The 21,971-nt window shown below is 44.7% G+C and overlaps 1 long non-coding RNA gene across 2 annotated transcripts in view; it reads right to left on the bottom strand.

Moving 5' to 3' along the window:
* Positions 1-633: 633 nt before the first annotated feature.
* Positions 634-21,971, bottom strand: part of LOC119330524 — a 32,499-nt gene continuing 11,161 nt past the window's right edge. Inside the window, exons 1-7 of one of the 2 annotated variants that reach the window (XR_005160146.1) lie at positions 10,258-10,349; positions 3,136-3,195; positions 2,545-2,622; positions 2,376-2,472; positions 1,887-2,118; positions 1,602-1,731; positions 634-1,513 (exon numbers count right to left, since the gene is read on the bottom strand). This is a non-coding gene — a long non-coding RNA (uncharacterized LOC119330524). Of the gene's footprint in view, positions 1,514-1,601; positions 1,737-1,886; positions 2,119-2,375; positions 2,473-2,544; positions 2,623-3,135; positions 3,196-10,257; positions 10,350-21,971 lie in introns of those variants that run through there. The other variant, XR_005160145.1, reaches the window with a different exon arrangement.

The following is a 21,971-nucleotide window of genomic DNA, read 5'->3' as shown; positions in this document are numbered from 1 at the left end:
GTCATGATTTTTTAAAAAATCATGAATACAAATGTGAAAAAAATTCAAAATAAATAATCAAAAATAATATTAAAACCAAAAGAGAAATAAAGTAATAAAAAACTAAAAACTAAGCAATGCCTTGTAGAACATGCTCAAATAGAGGGAGCTTAGTATCTCAAAGATTTTAAACCAAAGTGAGTTTAAGGGTTGTTAGTTTGAAATGGACTTCTAACTGGTAACGTCCACATTTGCAATAAGAAAGAAAAATAGTGCAACATAATGCATTTTTATTGCTAGTGAATGACAGGAAATAAATTTGTGCACAAAAAGTGGCCTTGCTAGCCCACCACGAATGTCCTCTTGTCACACCAAATGTGTATCTATATCTATATCTATACCAATATAAAAAGACCCAAAGTGGCAGATCCAACTAATCTTGACCGTCAATCCAAGTCAATCCAACGACCTAGACTGCTCTAATATCGATAGCTCAACACGTTTAGCATGTAATTAATACCATACCATATATTGTGCTAATCATATAATTAACACGTAAATAATATCCTACCTAATATCCGCGCAATTAATATACTGCCTAGTATTAACGTGCATTGCATGTACACATTTACTAGTTACTTTAGAAGGAAGAAATGCAAAGTGTACATATCACATTAACATCTACTACATGTGTATTTTTTTTAAAGAATTCTTAGTTCTGAGAATAGCTTGTGACAGAGAAAGCAAAAATCGATACTTGCACAAGAAAGAAAGCGCAAGAACATGCTAGTTTCAAATTTGTGTTGGAGTAAACTACAAAAGCGGTAACTTAAATCTGCTTCGCTACAAAAGCAGGAACCGAAGTGTGCTTCGCTACAAAAGCAGCAACTTGAATCTCATCAGCTGCAGGAAACGAAGTCTGCCTTTATAAGACGAGCCAACGCCGTCACCTGACCATGTCCCTGATGCCATAAAGATTGCTCTGACTGTAACTGAAGAGTAGCTCGGCAATCCCATTGGCGAGTAACTGCAACGAAGAATCTGGTACTCGAGATCACGGCAGTAATCATGGCAGTTACCCTCTTGGTGTGTTCAAGGAACAATCTTGCTGTTCCGGAGAAACGACGATCTGAAAATCGCTTTGCTACACCGGACACCACTTCCAGTATCAAGCCTTGTACCAGCTCCAAGTAGGAGTTGCTTCCTACTCTGTTTCCGAACACAGGTAGCCTCCTTCGTAGAATTTCTCCATTTCCTGTTCCACAAGCTGATGTTGACTGCCAAAAGCACAAAGAACTTGTTCCAGGATGTTCTGATTTTCCTTAGGCATTTCCTAAGGTTCAGAGAACAGATGATACAGGAAACATGTAGAGCCTCTGCTAGAGCTTATCCCGAGTGCTCCTCCGGATCTGGAGTTCTGTGCGGACCTGCTGTACTGCTCCTCAGTGACCTTATAGGTCTGGCAGCACACATCATTAGGCGATTCCATTTCCGCATCCTTGGCAGCACATACCACCGGCACGAGGTTAAGGATCTATCGTTTATGGTATCAAGTAGATGAGATTTACATACTTACAAAGTGATTAGATATGCTCGTATTACAGAAGTGATAGGTGCTGTACCTTCTGTGTGCAGAATGCAGCACCATCTTGCTCTTGCATCCAATTCGGCCTAATACCTCAATCAACGGTTTCGGGTTCTAAGCAGCCAGAGGCGAGAGAAGGGCAGCTGGCATTGTACCTTCGAACAAGCCTGCACTAAATAGAAAACCTGAATATGAACATTTTTCGATCAATGTTTTCACACCTACTAGCGCTAAAAACTCACAGGACTACTATTAAGATGTGCAGCAGAAAAAAGAAAATAACCTAGAATTAAGACCAGCTTGGAAATTTATCTCTACTGACCTTTTCCACCAGCTGCAGTAAGTAACTCGGTGTCTAGACACAGCAGAGGCCATTCCAACCCAACAGTTCCTGTAGCTTGTGGAATCACAGGCTCTTTCCATTGCTACAACTCATTAGAATCAATACTTGGAATTATTTCCCTCAGTAGGCTAAATGATGATGCAGGCATGTTACATTCTGCACTGAACTGCAGTAGCTCGTTTTCTAGAACAGCAAAAGCATCAGCAAAAGCCTGCCATGAAAAGCATCAGAAAATACCGTAAGACTTATTGATCCGTGATTCGCTGGACAAATATTTGTATCTTCAAAGGCCAAACAAAGAACACATTAGTACTAGTACCGTGCAAAGACTAAATTTTAATACCGAGATTCCCCGGTCAAACGAATTATACCACATAAAAGAGCATAATCACAGGATGCCACAACTCCAAAAGCTCTAGACAGCAAAGGATGGATTCAACCAGTCCAGAAAAGATAATTTGAACCAACCTTGATGCATTGGTGGACCCGGAAACAATTCCTGCCCACATTGTTAGCAGGGCAAAGAGGATCATCGATGTGAATTGGATCAATCCTGCAAAATCAACTATATGGAAAATTACCATAGGCAGAAGGTGACAGAAAGAAACAATGTATTACTGACAACGACTTTTATTACCTGTGCCCTCTTTCTCGGTTCAAATAAATTCATCTACTTTGGATGGAAATACGCATATGGCGTGGATCAAACACATTCCTGTCATCCAGAATGTTTGAAAGCAGTTAGAGGTCAGATGCACCAATATATTGCTAATTTAGCTATCCCAAAAGAGAAACCATACACAAGGGTCCAATAGTCATTCTAGCATACTTTACACGCTCTTTCCACATCAGGCACTAATCTTTTCCCTTGTGTTTTAAACAATAAAGTGTTCATACATACTCACTTACACACAAACAATACAGGAAATCCATCAAAAGGCTACCTAGATTCTGCCAAATACAAAACAGCAAAAATGTAGCATAAGTGGCAATTTAAAATAAAAATATGAACTTGCTAAGAAGAGGGGCAAGGGATAATTTTCTTTTTCCATTGCGACTACTGAAGTTTGAAACTCAAAGCTGGCCAAATATCTACATTCATGTGAGCCGATCATTAAAATAGAATATATTATACAGAAACAAATATCTCACAGAAACAGGATACAGTAATTAAGTTAAAAAAGTGTAGATTCCAACTGAGCTATGCTATTCAAGATGTGCAACTTACTTGGTTAATAGGCCGACCAAGATGATGTTCATGCTGAAGAAAACGAGTGGTTAACAACACCTGCAAAGGATATTAAAAGATGAAGTTCTTTTCACAGGTCATCTCAAGAGTTAATGTCATTAATTAATACAATATGCTAACATGAAAAGTAAGACCAGGCGGTAAGCATCAACTATGTTATCCAAAGGTGAAAATATATAAGAAAATATAAGTTAGCTGGGGATCGTGCTTGTAATGCTGTTAGACATACATTATCAATCACTACAACAACAACAACAACAAAGCATTTAGTCCCAAACAAGTTGGGGTATGCCAGAGGTGAAACTCATAAGATCTCGGGACCAACTCATGGTTCTGTCACATGGATAGCAAGCTTCCACGCACCCATGTCCATGGCTAGTTCTTTGGTGATACTCCGGTCCTTCAGATCTCTCTTTACGGACTCCTCCCATGTCAAGTTCGGTCTACCCCGGCCTCTTTTGACATTATCAACACGTTTTAGTCGTCCGCTATGCACTGGAGCTTCTGGAGGCCTACACTAAATATGCCCAAATCATCTCAGACGATGTTGGACAGGCTTCTCTTCAATCGGTGTTACCCCAACTCTATCTCGTATATCATCATTCCGGACTCTGCCCTTCCTTGTGTGGCCACACATCCATCTCAAGATGCGCATCTCCGCCACACCTAACTGTTGAACATGTCGCCTTTTAGTCGGCCAACACTCAGTGCCATACAACATTGCAGGTCTATAAGGGCTCAAAGCTGACCCCTGCTGTTCAATGCTACATACTAAACAAATCCAAAACCCTGCAAATGTTGCCTTCCAGCTTCTCTTTTTCTTTAGTTGAACCATCACCATGACAACACTAAAAATCAGAAATCACACAAAAACTATCATTATTTCATCCTTAGGATCATTTAAGGCGACATGTATATAAGCATCAAGGAGAAAATATTACTACTTTTTAATGGGAAATCATTAGTGCTTTCAAGCATGTGACAACTGACAAGAACCAAGAGCAGTGATGATAATTCATACTATGTATAATAGACATGATGCCACTTAAGTATGGCAATAAATTTATGTATAAATCATATAAGATCATTCTACGTAAGGCAATAATCCATAACTACAAGAGCCTGGGCAGACACTTTATGGTTCTGATCAATTGGGGTTGAAGCAACTCGACAACCCAACATGCCAACATCATAGATGAGGTCCAGGGTATACTTTGAGAAAGAGCTATTCCTTTTTCAGACCTTGCCACTTCTATATCAAGGAAGTACTTGAGTCGACCAAGATCTTTAACTTCAAATGCCTTACTTAGGCACCCCTTTAACCTTGCTATCTCTACGTCATCTTCGCCGGCGATAATGATGTCAACAACATAAACTGCGACGATGGTCATTGTCCCTTTAGGGCTCATTCGGTTTGGAGGAAATCTAAACGTAGGAATTTGAAGTAGTATAGGAATTTGATAGGATGGCACTTGCCACCCTAAGGAATTGACTTGCCTCGTTCCTACGCGCAAAATGAGCTTTGAGTGGATGTGTAGTTTCCTCCAAAAGCATAGGAAATGAATAGTATTCCTACGAAATTCCTTTACGGATTTCCTACAAACCGAATGCATATATAGGAAATTTTCCTCTGGAATCCTTGTTCCCATGTTTTTCCTATAAAAATCCTCCAAACCGAATGAGGCCTTAGAGTGTCTATAAAACAATGTATGGTCACCATTTCATCATCCATACTCCATGTCACAGACCATCCGTCTAAACTTGTCAAACCAAGCTCTTGGAGACAACTTCAGTCCGTAAAGAGCTTTCTTTAGACTGCATACCTTGACAATAGTCTCTCTCAGAAGTCTAGAACCTAGGTGGAATCTCCATGTATACCTCCTACAAGTCCGCATGCAAGAAGACATTCTTCACATCAAGTTGGTGTAAAAGCCACTCGAAATTTGCTGCGCAGGAGAGCAGAATCCTCACGGTGTTCACCTTTGCTACTGGAGCAAAGGTCTCATCGTAGTAAATGTCGTATGTTTGGCTGTAACCCCTCGCCACAAGCCTTTCTTTGTACCTCTCAACCTTTCCTTCTGCATTTTGCTTCACAGTGTACACTGTGTATACCCACTTGCAGCTGACTGGTTTCTTTCCTGTTGGAAGGGGTATTAATACCCATGTCTTATTCTTACACAGAGCCTCCGGCTCTTCCACCATGGCCACCCGCCACTTTGAGTCCTCCTTTGCCTTTTTCCAGTCAGTCGGAATTGACACACACTAAAGAGAGGCAACAAACACTTTGTTGGTTGGAGATAATGCTTCATAGGGAACATAGTTTCTGTTAGGAAGTATTAGTATTGGTCCTGGAGTCCTTATTAGGCTATATTTCCTTTCCTTGTATCTCAAGTCTTGTGTAATAGAGGTAAGTTGGGCCTTGCAATAGAGATAAGTTGCATCATAACATGATATCATGAGCCCAGGTTTAGGGGTTTCTTCAGGCGCTGCAACTCCCCTCCCGATCTAATTCGTGTCGCTCCCGTCGTTGATGCCTCCTGAAATGATTCGTCTGGCTCCATCTGCAGGTCCGACCTTCGCAAGCAGCCGCCTGCTGGATCATGCCCACCCGTAGGTCTCCCTCGTTGGAAGTCAACTATCCTGCCGCAGGTCTCTCCCGCTGGATCACGCCTCTCCCACCCGACCTACGTTGGCAGCCTCCGGCCGTCTTCTAGGCCGTGTCGTCCACCACTGCCCCTGCCTCCCAATCTCCCATGGTTGTGTTCTCCCATAGAAGCTCCATCCAGATCGTGCCTCCCGCGTTGCTCCCCTGCACGCTCAGTTGCAGCCGTTGCTGCTCCTTTGTCGATGTGTGTGCGCCCTACTGGTGCTCCTCTATTAAGTGTGTTGCCCACGCTACTGGCTCTATGTGGCAGCTGGGACACCACCAACATGCGACCTCCGAGGCTTTGACTCTCTGCACCAGGCTCTGCCGCCCGCCATCTTGCTCCGGTTGCATGTGCTGCTCTGTTCTTGTGCGCTGTTCCTGGCCGGTTGCTCTGTTGCACATCAGGCTGCTGTGTCGCTACCCTTTGCTTCTTACTACCGGCACGCTTGCTCTCTTGCTGCTAATGCTAGTGTGCTGCTCTTCTACTACAGCTGCACTGCTTTGGCTTCTTTTGGCCACGTGTGTAGTTCCTGATCGGCTGCTACTACCTAGTATCTTTTGTAATATCAATCCATGAAAAAGGCTTCATGTTTCTTCCGCTGCCAACACCCCTCGTCTTTTAGCCGTCGCCTAGTTTATGTTTTCTAGTTTTTTATATTTTTCACAGCGGCCGCCAAATTGATATTTTGTGTTTCTCATGCCATGCGAGTCCACAATACCTTTGTCCGTCAGCCTTTCTCTGGTCCTGGTCCTTTCGATACAACTTTTGTGGCCTGCATGCCCTTGTTTTCTATAGGATTTTCATGGACTCCTTTTGCATTGCCGATCTACGCCGATTGTCTTAGCCGTCGAGCTTCTTTCGCCGTCAATTGTCGTGGGCTATGATTTTCTGTGCAATGTTTTATTCTCTTGATGTGCGATCTACCTTGGACAACCCATCTTCTCTTGATAATTATCTTGTATCTTCTATTGATGTAGTGTCTTTCTCTAATGTGCCTATCTCTTCCTTACCCCCTTGGCTTGACTCGACAAGTTTTGAAGACTCTTCATGTTGCGATGACACTCTCAAGACGCGGAGGAGGGGGGGGGTGTTAGAAAGTATTAGTATTGGTCCTGGAGTCCTTATTAGGCTATGTTTCCTTTCCTTGCATCTCAAGTTAATAGTTTCCGATATCATTGTCATCAAACCCATACCATTTCTATAGTATCCCTGCTGTTGCTCGAGTAGTTCTCCTCAAGGCCACTGGCCCTTCAGCCTGATCCCCGAGGAGATGGAAGTCACATCAGTACTACCTTGTTCCGCCGGTGGCTGATCTAGTTGCTCCACCTGATGTGCAATACCCTCACCTCGCTTTCGTGAATACACCTTTAGATGCTCCTCTTGCTCTATTGTCCACCTCAGCACAGTACCGTTCTGAACCAGCACACACTTACGTGAATACACCTTTAGCAGCTCCTCTTGCTCTATTGTCCACCTAGGCACACTACCAATCTAAGCGCGGGCAATGTGCCAATCTGCACATCACTAGTGGAAGCCAATGCTTCTATGACAAGAGCCACAGGAGATACTATTGAGCCACCTGTTGACGGAGTCCTAGATTAGGGGGTACTCAGCATGTCGGTTGCCCATCCTTTGGGTTGGGCCGTGTAGCCCCCCCCCCCCCCCCACCCAGAGCCTATCACTAGTGGGCCACGTTCATCTAGTCCAGAAGCTTCAAGAAGGAATGACATGAAGACTTGGCGTATACTCCAAGGCGTAAGATAGTCCTCGGCACGTTTGCCCTAGGTACCCCGGTATGTAAATAAGCCGAGGTGCCAGGGCCGTAGAGGGGAGATTCATTCACATACGATCTCGCGGTAGATCACTTATACTTTGTACCCCCATCCACAGTCAATACAAAGCAGGACGTAGGGTCTTACCTCTTCGAGAGGAACTGAACCAAGGTAAACCTCATGTCCCTTACCATCTAGCCAAGACTACCAGATCGGGACCTCCTACCCGAGATCCGGCGGATTTAGCTCTGACATTGGTGGCTCATACAAGTCCCTCTGGAAAATCGAAGCAACTCAATGGCTTCAAGAGCTGACGATCAGATCGATGCCGACGTAGCCTCTGCGTGGCATCCCGGCTTAACTGAGCCACCGGAGAAGATCAAAACTCGAACCATCAGTCGAGACATAGAGCTCGATGGTTCAAACCCTGTCGTGGCCTCCTCCACCATGAAATTAGATCTAGCAAAGAGCGGCAGGCTATCTCCGCCCAAGCACCGAGGATCTACTTGTCAGACCAAGCCTGGAGATCGAATCCGACGATACAATACGATGGCCTGACAAGCCAGGTTTCGTCGAAATTGCCAGGGACAACATTAGATTGACAACGGAAAAACTCATCGGAGGCGCCGATGCCAGATTAGATCGGGAATGAAATCTTCAATCCCACCCACCTCCCATGTCGAATACCACACAAATAAATCGGGAACAACTAACATCTAGGATCTAGCCCTTGTCGTACAAAAGACGAGGGAGACGACCCAGGAATTCTGGACACGATTTTAGTTCCCGAAGAACCAAATCCCAGACTGCACGGAACAAGAGGCATTAGCAGCCTTCCGTGACAACACCCACGACAAAGGGATAATGATAGAATTCCTTCGGTGTCAGCTGAAGACATTCACCGAACTCTCCAACATAGTCGCTAAGTACAACATGGTGGATGCCTGGACAGTCAATGAATGGCGCGAGAACGCCAACACCGAATTATCCAAGATCGTAGAAGAAAACAGTGCATGCGCCGCAATCGATGATCCAAGCACAGCAGCACCAACTTGGACGACAAGCAGCCCTCCTGAAAGAGAGGTCGGTCCAGCAGCGGAAAGTTTAAATCGCGGCTAGACGCCATGCTCGACGAATCATGTGCCATCCACTCCGCCTCATCGGATAAACCAGCCACCCACAAGCTCAGGAATTACTGGGTCCTAGACCCTATTATTGATGGATATCGCTTATCAAAGGTCCTGATGGACAGAGGCAGCAGCCTCAACCTTATACGAGGATACTTTACAAAAGGTGCAGTTCGACAAATCTCGCATCCAGCCGAGCAGGACAACCTTTAAAGGTGTAGTCCCCGAACTACGCTTCACGTAGAGAGTCGAGGAGTTAGTCTTCGACATTGTACCATTCTTGAGCGACTACCATGCATTGCTCAGGCGACCGGCGTTGGCTAAATCCCACGCCGTACCCCACTATGCATACATAAAACGATGCCGGAACGAACAGTGTGATCACAATCAACAACCCCGATCGGTCATTCAGGGTCGAGGATAAGACTGCAGCTCTTGCCCTTGAGGCATGCCTTAGGAACTAGATTCATATATGCAGATACTTAACCTAAAAGAGAGCATTGCATATAGTAAGCTGGAAAAAATACAGTTCGTAAGCTATCTAATACTATTTTGATGATATTGATGTCTTCAACAGTAGCCATAGATGTTATCATCATCTTTGACAGATGGAATAAATTCGTTGATGGATGGCCGAGGTTCAATGCCTGCTTATCATGTTTTGCCAGCACATAAGCAATTCCAGGACTGGATAAAATAATATGCCTTTTAGCAAACCAGATCACTAATGAACAACCTGCACCGAGAGTTGAATGCCATGCACGCTGGAAGAAGCGAATCAATTTATGTGCTGATATTATTGCCAGATTACAGCAGAGGATCAAAGAGACTTAAATCTGCAATTGTAATTGCGTCAATGACAATGGAGAGGAAGAGAGGAGAGCAATACACTATAAATAAACAAACTTCATACTCTCAATAATACTTTATACTTGACAAAGTATGGATCGTAGTAGCCTTGCCACAACATGAGCCACAATATATTTCTCAGTTATCAGAAGAACAATGTATAAAGTTTGTATTCTTTCTCTGAAGAAATCAAGAGTAATACTCCCTCCGATCCAAAATAAGTAAGTGTCACAGTTTTTAACTAAGGTTAGTTCAAAGCTGCGACACTTATTATGGATCGAAGGGAGTAACAAGCAAAGAATATATTTCTCAGTTATCAGAAGAATAATGATTTTGTGGGAAATGAAAGGAGCGATACATAGAAAGGACAGGTTAGAGGCCAAACTTTGTATACTTCATTTGGCTCAATCATCTACAGTTGAATTCATATCCGAGAATGACAGTGGACAAGCAGCAAAACACAATACTGCAGCAGAGCTTAAAGCATGTGCAAGGTCTGAACAAGTTTGATTATAGCCTAGTTCTGAGTGTTAATTGTAATGTTGCTTCAACTGTAACAAGTTGTTCATGTTGCAAGATATTGGTGTTTATGCCCAGCGCAAATGTATCTCTACTTACTGAACAAAATAGGATGCCTACATGATCCCCAGCAAGCAATAAGAGGAAAAATTATATTAAAACACACGTGTTCTAGTATTGGCATACTTTGATTGTCTGGTACACGCTGACATGGATGACTACCGTATAGCCCTTGATTTCTGCCTTGTCGAAGCCAGTTCGGGGAAGAAGCTTTATCTAGAGATAGATGTTCAGGAAAAAACGTAAGTCATACTATTTGTCACAAGGATAGTGACTTTCCAGGGAATACAATGGGAATCTTGCCTGCTTAAATATCATGGACCTTCCTGATTATCCAGCCCATTAAAACGAAAGCATCACATATTAGGAACCAATCTTTCCTGATTCTGAAGCAGGTTAAAGAAGACGGCTATCAGGAATTGGTCCAACTAATATTTTGTTGCTTCATTGATCTATTAATGACAAACATGATAAAGCTTGCATTTTTTTCAAAACAAAGGTGATACACAAATGAACCTGAGTAGAAAGATTTAGGTCAGTGAACCAGTGAATTTGCAACTGCCCATCTCAACCTGAATAAATCAAAAGCTACACTGTGGGTGATTCTATTTTGCACATGAAAAATCATATAGTGCAGTGCAAGTATTTATATTACATTCATAGCTTCCAACCCCGCCCCTCCTCCTTCAGACCTCTCAACATGTTACTTAACAAGATCATAAATCTTCTTGTATCTACACACATAAAGCACTAAATGTCCAGGTTACTTAAAGCACTGCATAAAAGCATGTGTGCATGCATCTAACCAAAAGAGAAAATTTGTAGCACATAAATTACTAATAGCACGTGTGAGGTTGTGGGATCTGCCTTTGCAAGCAACGAGAATGGGGTGCACCAAGGCATTGTATGAGTGCCACGACCATGCCAATTCAATCTTTGCAAGCAACACAGGAAATAACCTAGGAAAATCGGAGTGAGATAATCAAGAACATGTCTCAAAAATACATAAATCAAGAAATCAAAATTCGATAATCAAGAAACCAATGAAATGAAGAGGCAAAAACTGGGTGAAGAAGATGGCGAGGGCAAAGATGTGCAGCCTAGATTGGAGATGAAGCACGAAGGCCGGTGAGCAGTGATCGATAGCATTGGTTGGCAGGCACGAGCGGCGACGGACTGCCTTCCCTTCAGCAGCATCATGGCTAAGCCCAACTTTGCCCACCGCTGCTCACCCCGATGACCCGACCACCCTGTGGTGCCAAGCCTACTAGTTAATCCTTAATTAGTAGGTTTCCAAAATAAAATTTTAGATTGGGCTTCTAGAATAAGTTGGGGTGGGGGAAGCTTATTTACAAAGCCAGCCATAAGCCCCCCCCCCCCCCAAAAGAACTGGCCCTAGAAGGCATGGCCAAGAGCAAGCATCATCACCTTCTTGAGACGGCTCGTGCATTGATGGTCGCTACCTCTCTTCCGCCCCACTTTGGGCTGAGGCTGTCTCCACTTCCACCTATCTCATCAATCTTCAGCCATCCACTGCTTTGCAGGGTGGTGTTCCTTTCGAGCATTTGTTTTATCATTCTCTTGATTATTCAATGCTTCGTTTGTTTGGTTGTGTTTGTTGTCCTTTTTGCCCCCCGTGAATGCACCAAACTAACCGCTCAATCTTTGCAAGGTGTCTTTTTAGGATACAGTGATGAGCATAAGGGATATGATTGTTGGGATCAAGTTGGTCGTCAGATGCATATTTCTAGGGATGTGACTTTAGATGAGCCGCGACCCTTCTACCCACGTCAATCTTCCTCAACCTTTTCGGTGGATGATATGTAGGTTGAGACTAGGAAGATAGTGCATCATTAGATGCATCCACGACGCGAGAACGAGTATAAAAGTGAGGAAAAGATGGAAGAATACGAGGAGGAAATCACTGGGATAAACTCAGGTGATGAAGACAGGAAGTCATCGAGGATGAAGGTGCAGAAACCTATGATAAGCAAGGTGAAAAAACCATAGGAGATGGCGGCGGCGGATCTGCAATAGTCGGAGAAGCAAGAGCAGTAGGACGGATGGACAAGGGCTCAACAAGAGTGATAGGAGTGTTGGGAAAAGTGAGGAAAGTAATATGGCTTGCGTCCTCGTCCGCTTTCGCCTGTTGATCGTGTTCCCAAGCGTTGGCGCTGCCGTTCTTGACCCGACTTCTTATCAAGATGCTTTTGTTCATCCCGAATGGCAGTTTGTTATGCCAGAGGAGATTGCTACTCTTGAGTGCACCGGCAGGAGCATGGTCGTGATTACGATGAGACTTTTGCTCATGTCGATTATATGACCATTGTTTGCACACTTCTTGATGTGGCCTCCATTCCATTGGTTTGTGTCTCGGGTTTGATGTTAAGAATGCCTTTCTTAATGGTGAGCTACGTGAGGAGGCTTACATGCAACCACCACCTAGGTATTATGTTCACGATGGCATGGTTTGTCATCTTTGTCGCGCTCTCTATGGCCTTAAGCATGCCCTCGTGCCTAGTTTGAGTGTTTTGCCTTTGTGGTGACTGCTGCTGATTTTCAGCGAGCACTCATGATCCTACGTTGTTTATCCACATTTCTGTTCATGGTCTGATTCTTCTTTTCTATATATTGATGACATGATCATCAATAGTGATGACCTTGAGTATATTACCTTTTGAGTAGTTTCTTACATCTGATCTTGGTCCTCTTCGCTACTTTATTGGGATAGAGGTCTCTTTTACCTTTGATGTTTTTTAATTTTTTTAAGAAAAATATATCCAGGATCTTGCTCGTGCTGAGGGCACTGTTGAGACTCCCATAGAGTTCATCTTCGTGCTACTGATCGTGAGCCCTGTTTGATCCGACGGGTTATCGTCATCTTGTTGAGAATCTTGTCTATCTAGCAGCCACTTGTCCAGATATCTCCTATCATGTCCATATTTTGGGTCAGTTTGTCTCTGCGCCCACATCGGTTCGCTATAATCACCTCCTTCATGCTCTCCAATACCTTCGTGGCACGATCTCTCACTGTATCTTTTTTTTCGCACTCTAGTTCATTACAGCTTTAGGCCTATTCAGATGCTACATGGGCTAGTGATCCCTGGAATCGCCGTTCACTTTCTGCTTACTGTGTTTTGTTTTGCGGTTCTTTGATTGCCTGGAAGAAAGAAACAGATTGTAGTTTCACGTTCGAGTGCAGAGGCTGAGTTGCAAGCTATGGCTCTTTTGACGACAGAGGTGACTTGGTTAAGGTGGCTACTTCAGAAGTTTGTTGTTTCTGTCAATACATCTATCTTGCGTTTGTCTAACAGTACAAGTGCTCTTAGTATTGTGCACGACCATGTGAAGAATGAGTTCACCAAGCATATTGGGGTTGATGCTTCTTTTGTGCGTGCTGGCGTGCAGGATCAAGCTATTGCTTCTCAGTATGTGCCTTCTGAGTTATAGTTGGCGGATTTCTTTACGAAGACCAATACTAGGGCACAACACGACTTCTATCTCTCCAAACTCAGTGTTACTGATCCATCATGAGGGGGGTGGGGTGTTAGGAGATATATTTAGCGTGTACCCCTTTGTATTTTCCTCGTTCTATAAAGGGCTTTCTGTTGCATATTGTAACACACTTGTACATACCTCCCTCTTAGTTGATGGTCCAGGACTTCTTAGCACTTCGTCTTTTCATGTTCCTCGACTTACCATGTAGCTTATTTCTGGTGGTCAGATTGTTGACTCTAGTTGTCAAGTAATTTCCGACTTTGACTCATGCTCTGTTTTGGACCATCACATTGGTGCTCTCCTTCGTGTCGGTCATCGACGACGTGACTCATAGGGCATCTGGGAGCTTAGCTGGCTTCACCTTCCCTCTATTGCCACCGCAGCCAGTCTCTTCGCCTCTGTTGCGTTGTCTACCAGCTCTTTTCAGAAGTGGGATCATCGCCTTGGTCACTCGTGTGACTCTCGTCTCTCATCCTTAGTTCGATGTAGTCTTCTTACACGTGTAAGGCCTTAATGCACCGATGAGATGTAATGTGCTCCATGCAATTGTTCCAAACAAACACATTTGCCTTCTCTTTGTTCAGGAGACAAAGCTAGCTATGATTGACAATCCATCCTTGGACTACTCGGACCTACTTTCGACTGTCTCGTCCTGTCAGCTGCTGGAACACATGGAGATATCTTGGTTGCTTGGAGATCAGATAGCTGGGAAGTTTCTAGGGTAGCCTTCCTCACCTTTGCCCTTTGTTCGTCTCAACCACCCACTCGGTGATTGTCAACCGCATATGGTCATTTCGCTGATGCAGACCGCTTCGCTTTCCTCCAAGAGTTGTGAGTTCCATTTCGCACACCATGGCCCTTAGGTCATTTACCGGTGACTTCAACTTGATGTACCAAGTGAAGGATATGAATAACACTATCCTAGACAGAAGATAGATGGGCAAATTCCATCGTTTCGTTGATTACCTCGAGCTTCACGAGATCAACCTCGCCTGGCGGCGCTACACCTGGAGCAACAAGTGACGTTCGCCAATGGTGGTGCAGCCAAACCGCTTATTCTGCTCAACGGAAAAGACATCCTAGTTGCTTTTCAGCCACGGGATCCTCCATGGCGTTAGATCACTGCCCGGTCATCATGTACACCACACTTCTGACACCTAGGGCTCAGCACTAGGGATGAAAACGGCACGAAAACGGACGAAACTAGGTGCTACCATATTTGTTTTCATATTTTTTTTGCCGAAGCGGAAATGAATACAGAAACCCCAGAAACGAATACGGAAACAGATACTATCGAAAACAAACATGAAGCGAATACAGAGCGGATACGAAAACAAAACTATGTGTTGAACGTAACTTAAAACCTCTTGAACCATAGAGAAATACAAATAAACAAAAAACAAATTGATGGAATTGTTAACATGGCTACAAAATAATATGGTTGTGTTGGTAACATAGGGTAGTATTGTAGTACTACATGACAATTCCGTATAGGGTCTAGTTGAGTATGTTTGTGGTAGTAAACAGTTTTACTCAAATGATACATTCTGCTCATTCTACTGATTGTGTCATTGTGTGTTGTTTGATAGTTGAGCTACAAAGCAGCCATGGGCCATAGTAGAAACGGAAACTCCATATTGATGGAAACGGAAAGTTTCGTTTCCACGTGTGTTCCACCGGAAAACACCATTCCGTTTTTGTTTCCATTTCCGCATCAAAAATTTCATTTCTATTTTCGTTTTGCAAATTTCCATTTCCGCTTTCATATTTCCTCTCTGTTTCCATTTTTTCTTCGGAAAAGCTGAAACTTTCCACTCCGTTTTCATCCCTGGGAATACAAGTTGTACATTCCTAACATGATATCAAAGCCTAGGTTTTCTTTCTCGCATGCACAACTCGTGCTCCTCTAGATCGATTTTCTAATCAATGTCGTCGTCACTCTGCTACCACAAGATCATGGTAGTCTCTCCATTGTCGTCCAAGGCAATCCCGCCCCGGTGAATTCCCACAGGCCATCGCTCCCGTCATGCCCTTCCGAACTCGATACCTCCGCTTCCGTCGTGCTCGCCACTGGTGGCCACCTCCATCGCGCTCGCAATCGCATGCTACCTCTTCACCATCTCCAAGTAGGTTGTGCCTCATCTCCATCTCTAGAAGGTTGGTGCCTCATCGCCTTCTACGGAGGCCAACGTCCCACCGCTCCAAGAGGTCATGCCTTTTCGCCGCTCCAAGATGCCCCGACATTCCAGCTGGTCGACACCTCACCATCTTCTCAAGGAGGCCGGCGCCCATCCGCAATCTCCGCGATGTCCGTTGTTGCAGGTCACAATCTCAGCTCCCTCTTTTGCTGCACGCAAGACCTCAACGTCGGACTTCGCCGCCAGACCTCACAAACAGCAACCTGTCCTGTCGACATGCCTCTCTAGGGGACCACATGCCCCTTCACATGCGCCCTATACGCTGCTCTTCCATGCTCCGCTACTCTCTTCTTTCGTAAGACAAAGCTAATTCTGTAAAAGAGTAGAAGAACAAAAAAAGGTACAATGTCTTCATTGGACACAATTTCTCTTGTTGTGTGGTGGCTTTTTAGGCTGTCGCACATGCATTGTCCATCGATGCTTGGTGCTCCTCCATCTATGACGTTGCTCACCCCGGTGCCTTCCGTAGGCTACGATAGTGGCTCTACAATGACTCCTCTCGCGACCCCTACAAGCGGTGATGGTCGTTGTACACAAACTTGCCTCACGGCTTTCATCAGTAGTGTTGGTGCACATCACTCCACCGGCTACATCATGTGCGCCTTCCCTTCGCAACTGGTCCTCGTGTGCATGTAACCTCGTCTCCACCGATTCTACAACAGGTACTAGTCATCATCTAGGCTTACACAAGTGGTGGTGGTCACTCCTCTTCTGGTGATTCTACGTCGACCACTTCAGCAATGTCCTTCACCTTGTAAGAGATTGCACGACTTCTGACACCTACTTACTGCTTCTGGTTCTTCATTGCCTGATGCTTCTTCGTTGACCTCTGCAGTTGAGCCCTTGACTACAATGGCCTTGTTAGTTTGGGTTAGTTTGGACTCAACTAACCCAAAAATATCCAAACGGGGAGGGTTAGTTTGGGTTAGACACCCAAAAAATCTAACCCACCCAAAAGGTGCTTATTTGGGTTAGTTCTCCTTGGGACCACTAAAAAAGGAAAGACCTTTTTCTCTCACTCTCCCTGCAGCAGATCCCTCCCCATTTCCTCGAAGCTTCTCGTCCTCTCCCTCCGTCTCGCACCGCCCGTGAAGGCGCCTCGCCGTATCCACGCTCCCGTCCACCGCCGGTAAGCAACCCCACCCTATCCTCCCGTTCCAACCCCCTCGTCTCCCGGCGGCCCGCCAGTAAGCAGTTGCGGCTCCTTGTGCGGCCTGTCCCCGTCAGCCTCGGCCAACATGACTCCTTGCGCAGGGACGACAGATTCGGTCGGCGGGCTGCGCAAGAGGCCAGCGCGGCTCCTTGCCGGGCGAGTCCCCGTCTGCCTCGGCCAGGGCTCGCTGCGCCAAATCCGGTAGAAAATAGGGTCCAAAGTAGCCAAATGATTGAGAAAGAGCATTTATTGTCAATCTAACCCTACCATCCAAACACCTCTCTGGTTAGAGTTAGTTCAGGTTGGTTCACGGTTAGAATCTAACTCTAACCTCTAACTGAGTTAGAGTATCCAAACAGGGCCAATGTAGATTACAGGACTTCGGTGTCTGCTAGCTACTTCTTTTGGTTCTCCATCGACAGGTTTTGCAAGTTTTGCTACTGATTCTTCTGGTACCGAGAAAACACTTTTTACACAATCAGGTACGCCTCCATGGATCCTTGGTACTGGAGCGTCTTTTCATATGACTTATGATTCTTCCAATTTGTCCCCCACTTGACCTCTAGATTCTCATGCTCATGTTCTTACTGTTGATGGTACTTCCCTCCTAGTCGATAGTCGATAGTCGAGGCACTCTTAGCACTTCATCTTTTCATGCTTCTTCTATTGCTCATGTTCCTCCATTTACCATGCAACTCATTTCAGGTGGTTAGATTTTTTCACTCTGGTTTTCTGAAAGCAAGAATTTGTTTTTGGTAGCATTTTTTCACTCTGGTTGTAGGGTCATTCTTGACTCTAAATCTTGTTCTGATTAGGATCCTCACACGGGTGGTCTACTTGGTGCTAGCCCTCAACACTGTGACTCTCAGGGCCTCTAGGAGCTTGACTAGCTTCACATTCCCTTCACTGCAATCGACGGTCTCTTTCTCGGAAGGAGGCAATCGCTACTATATAATCTTTTCAGATGATTACTCTTGACATACATGGACATATTTTATGTTTTCTTGTAGTGAAGTCTTGTCTATTTGTAAGAAGCTTTGTTGAGCAAAGCACACTTGCTCAGTTCCCTTATCCTGGTACTCACGCTCAAAATGGTGTTGCTGGGCGCAAGCAGCGTCACCTTCTTGAGGTGGCTCGTGCATTAATGATCGTCGCCTCTCTTCCACCTCAGGTGTTTCTACTTCCACCTACCTCATCAAACATTCATCCTGCCTCTGCTTTACAGGGTGGCATTCCTCTTGAGCGTCTTTTTGGTCGTTCTCCTGACTAAATGCTTCATTTGTTTGGTTGTGTTTGCTTCGTTCTTCTTGCCCTCGTGAATGCACCAAACAGACTACACATTTCTCGGGATGTGACTTTTGATGAGTCTTGTCCTTTCTATCCACATCCATCCTCTCCTTTGGCCTCCCCGAGTGACCGTGTCTTCCCGTACTACTGTTGTACACCCCACACCATCGTCACCTATGACTTCACCTTGTTCATTACCGGAGGCTTCCCTAGTGATTCCCCTCATCCTCTTCTTGACTAGAATGGTCATCTATGTGTTGTGGATTCTTTCGCGCGTTGGCAACACACCACCTCCAGCACAATCTACTTATGGCTTCCGGAACTCACCCACTTCCACCTATTGACCGCTATGGTTATTCTAGCACCGCTCTTCTCGAGACGACTTCTTATCGTGACATTGTTGTTCATCCCGGATAGGATGGCATCGAATGCTCTTGCATGCATCGGCAGATGGGATCTCACTAACCATCCTCCTTGTGCCTGTCTCATCACTTGTAAGAGGGTCTACAAGGCTAAGACTTTGATGATTCTCTTGAGCATTACAAAGCTCGTCTAATAATGGGAATATGGTCATGACTACAACAAGACATTTGCTCCTATGGCCCACATGGACACTCTTCCCACACTTTCTTAATTATTGTAGATCCAATGCCATCATCTCCTATGATTTCCTCACCTCAATTATCACAAGATTGTACAACTTCGTCACCGGTGGCTTCATTGTCTCCATCACTTGAGTTTGTCCCGATGATTCCTCATTGTATTCTTCCATCTTTTCCTCACTTCTATACTCGTCGTCCGCGTGTTGTGGGTGCGTCTACTAATGTGCCATCTTCCCCGCCTGAACCTACTTATGCGTTGCATCCTCGTCCGCTTCCCGCTTGTGGACCACCATGATTTTCCAAGCGTTGGCGTTGTTTTTCATCCCAAATGGCATCTTGTGATGGCAGAGGAAATTGTTGCTCTTGAGCGCACCAGCACGTTGGATCTTGTTTCTCTTCTTCCTCCTGTTCATCCCATCACTTGTAAGTGGGTCTACAATGTTAAGACTTTGCTCTGATGGTTCTCTTGAGCGCCACAAAGCTCGTTTTATGGCTTGTGGCTTTCAGTAGGAGCATGGTCTTGATTACGATGAGATTGTTTGCTCATGTGGCACAATGTTCGCACACTTCTTGTTGTGGCCTCTGTTCGCCACTTGTCTGTGCCTCAGCTTGATGTTAAGAATGTCTTTCTTAATGGTGAGCTACGTGAGGAGGTTTACATGCAGCCACCACATAAGTATTCTATTCCTGACGACATGCTTTGTTGTCTTCGTCACTCTCTATGGCCTTAAGCAAGCCCTCGCTCGTAGTTTGAGCGTTTTGCATCTGCGGTGGCTGCCACTGGTTTTCAGCGAGTGCTCATGATCCTACGGTGTTTGTCCACCTTTCTGCTCTTGGTAGGACTCTTCTTCTATATGCTGATGACATGATCGTCACTAGCGAATACCCCGAGTATATTGCCTTTGTGAAGGCACGTCTTAGTGATCAGTTTCTTATTCCTGATCTTGGGCCTCTTCGCTACTTTCTTGGGATTGAGGTCTCTTGCTCAAGAAATGTAATCCAAGATCTTCTTGCTTGTGTTGCACTTACTGATAAGCGCACTGTTGGGACTCCCATGGAGCTAAATGTTCACCTTCGTGCTACTGATGGTGACCCTTTGTCTAATTTGACACTTTACCGTCATCTTGTTGGGAGTATGGCATATCTAGCTGCCACTCGCTCACGTGATGCAAAAAAGAAAAAAAGAAGAAGAAACAAAAAAAGATAGAGAAAAAGATAAAAAGAAGAAATAGAAAAAATAGTTGGAACGATCCCGATCACTTCTGGAAAACTGCTTCTTGTTCTTCGTCACGTGATGCTTCTTCATCGACCTCTTCAGTTGAGCGGTTGAGCCCCTTACTATGCTGGAGATTACACGACATCACTGTCTGCTAGCTACTTCTTTTGGTTCTCCATCGACATGTTTTGTAGGTTTTGCTACTTACTCTAGAGGAACTAAGAGACCACCATTTTACAATATCAGGTACACCTCCATGGATCCTTGGTACTGGAGCATCTTTTCATATGAGTTATGATTCTACCAATTTGTCTTCGATTGCACCTCTACATTCTCATGTTCATGTTCTTAGATGGTACTTCCCTCCCGATCAATAGTCGAGGCACTCTTGCCACTTCATCTTTTCATGATCCTTCTTTTCATCATGTTACTCAACTTTAGTACACTCGGCATTGCATGTTGTGGATTCTTCTGATGAGCCATCTCCCTCGACTACTATGTCTTCTTCTGTTGGCAATGCACTGCCTCCAACTCAACCTACTTATGGCTTCCGAGCTCGTCCCGCTTCTGCCTATGGACCGCTACGGTTATTGCGCCGCTCTTATCATAACGTTGTTAATCATCTGAATGGCATCAGCAATTGATGCTCTTGGCAGCATCAGCGTGTGGGATCACATTTCTCTTCCCCCTCATGCTCATCTCATCACTTGGAAGGAACCTACAAGGTTAAGATTCGGATGGTTCTCTTGAGCGTTACAAAGCTCGTCTAGTGGTGAGAACATGGTCATGACTACGATGAGACATTTGCTCCCATATGGCCCACATGACCACTCTTCGCACACTTTTCATTATGGCTTATGTTCGCCATTGGTATGTGCCTCAGCTTGATGTCAAGAATGCCTACATGCAGTCACTACCTGGGTATTCTCTTCCGGATGGCATGGTTTGTCATCTTCGTCACTCTCTATATGGTCTTGAGTAAACACATCGTCTTTGGTTTAAGCACTTCGTCTCAGTAGTGATTGCGACTGTTTTTTCGGCGAGTGCTCATGATCCTACACTTCCAGCCACCATTCAAATCATGGTCGAACACTTCTTCAATATGTCGATCATCATGGGCAATGACTAAGCACATTGCCTTTGTGAAGGCTTGTCATAATGAGTTTCTTATGTCTGATTTTGCTCCTCTTCACTTCTTCCTTGAGATCGAGGTTTCTTCTACCTCTAATGGCTTCTTTATTTTCAAATATAATAATATCCATTATCTTCTTGCTCATGCTGCTCTTATTGATGAGCGCGCTATTGGGACTCCTATGGAGCTCAACATCCACCTTTGTGTCCACCTCCGCTCCCAGCAAGTCCAGATGGGTATCCTTTGCCTAGTTGCGGGTTGCTATGTGTGTTGTCTCGATCCCACATCCCGTGTTCCCTTGTTGGGCGACACCATTAACACATCCCGTGTTCTTTGTGAGGCAGTGCGATCCCACTACCGTCTATTGAGTGTTCCAGATGGTGACCCTCGCTCACGTGATGCAAAAAAGATAAAAAGAAGAAAAAAAGAGAAAAAAGATAAATAGAAGAAATAGAAAAAAAGTTGGAACGATCCTGACCACTTCTGGAAAATTGCTTCTTGTTCTTCGTCACGTGATGCTTCTTCATCGACCTCTTCAATTGAGCGATTGAGCCCCTTACTATGCTGGAGATTACACGACATCACTGTCTGCTAGCTACTTCTTTTGGTTCTCCATCGACATGTTTTGTAGGTTTTGCTACTTACTCTAGAGGAACTAAGAGACCACCATTTTACAATATCAGGTACACCTCCATGGATCCTTGGTACTGGAGCATCTTTTCATATGAGTTATGATTCTACCAATTTGTCTTCG

This window comes from Triticum dicoccoides, chromosome 7A, assembly GCF_002162155.2.
Source record: "Triticum dicoccoides isolate Atlit2015 ecotype Zavitan chromosome 7A, WEW_v2.0, whole genome shotgun sequence".
NCBI lineage: Eukaryota > Viridiplantae > Streptophyta > Magnoliopsida > Poales > Poaceae > Triticum > Triticum dicoccoides.
The sequence above is the reverse complement of the archived record's forward strand: the minus strand, read 5'-3'. Positions and strand labels throughout refer to the sequence as shown.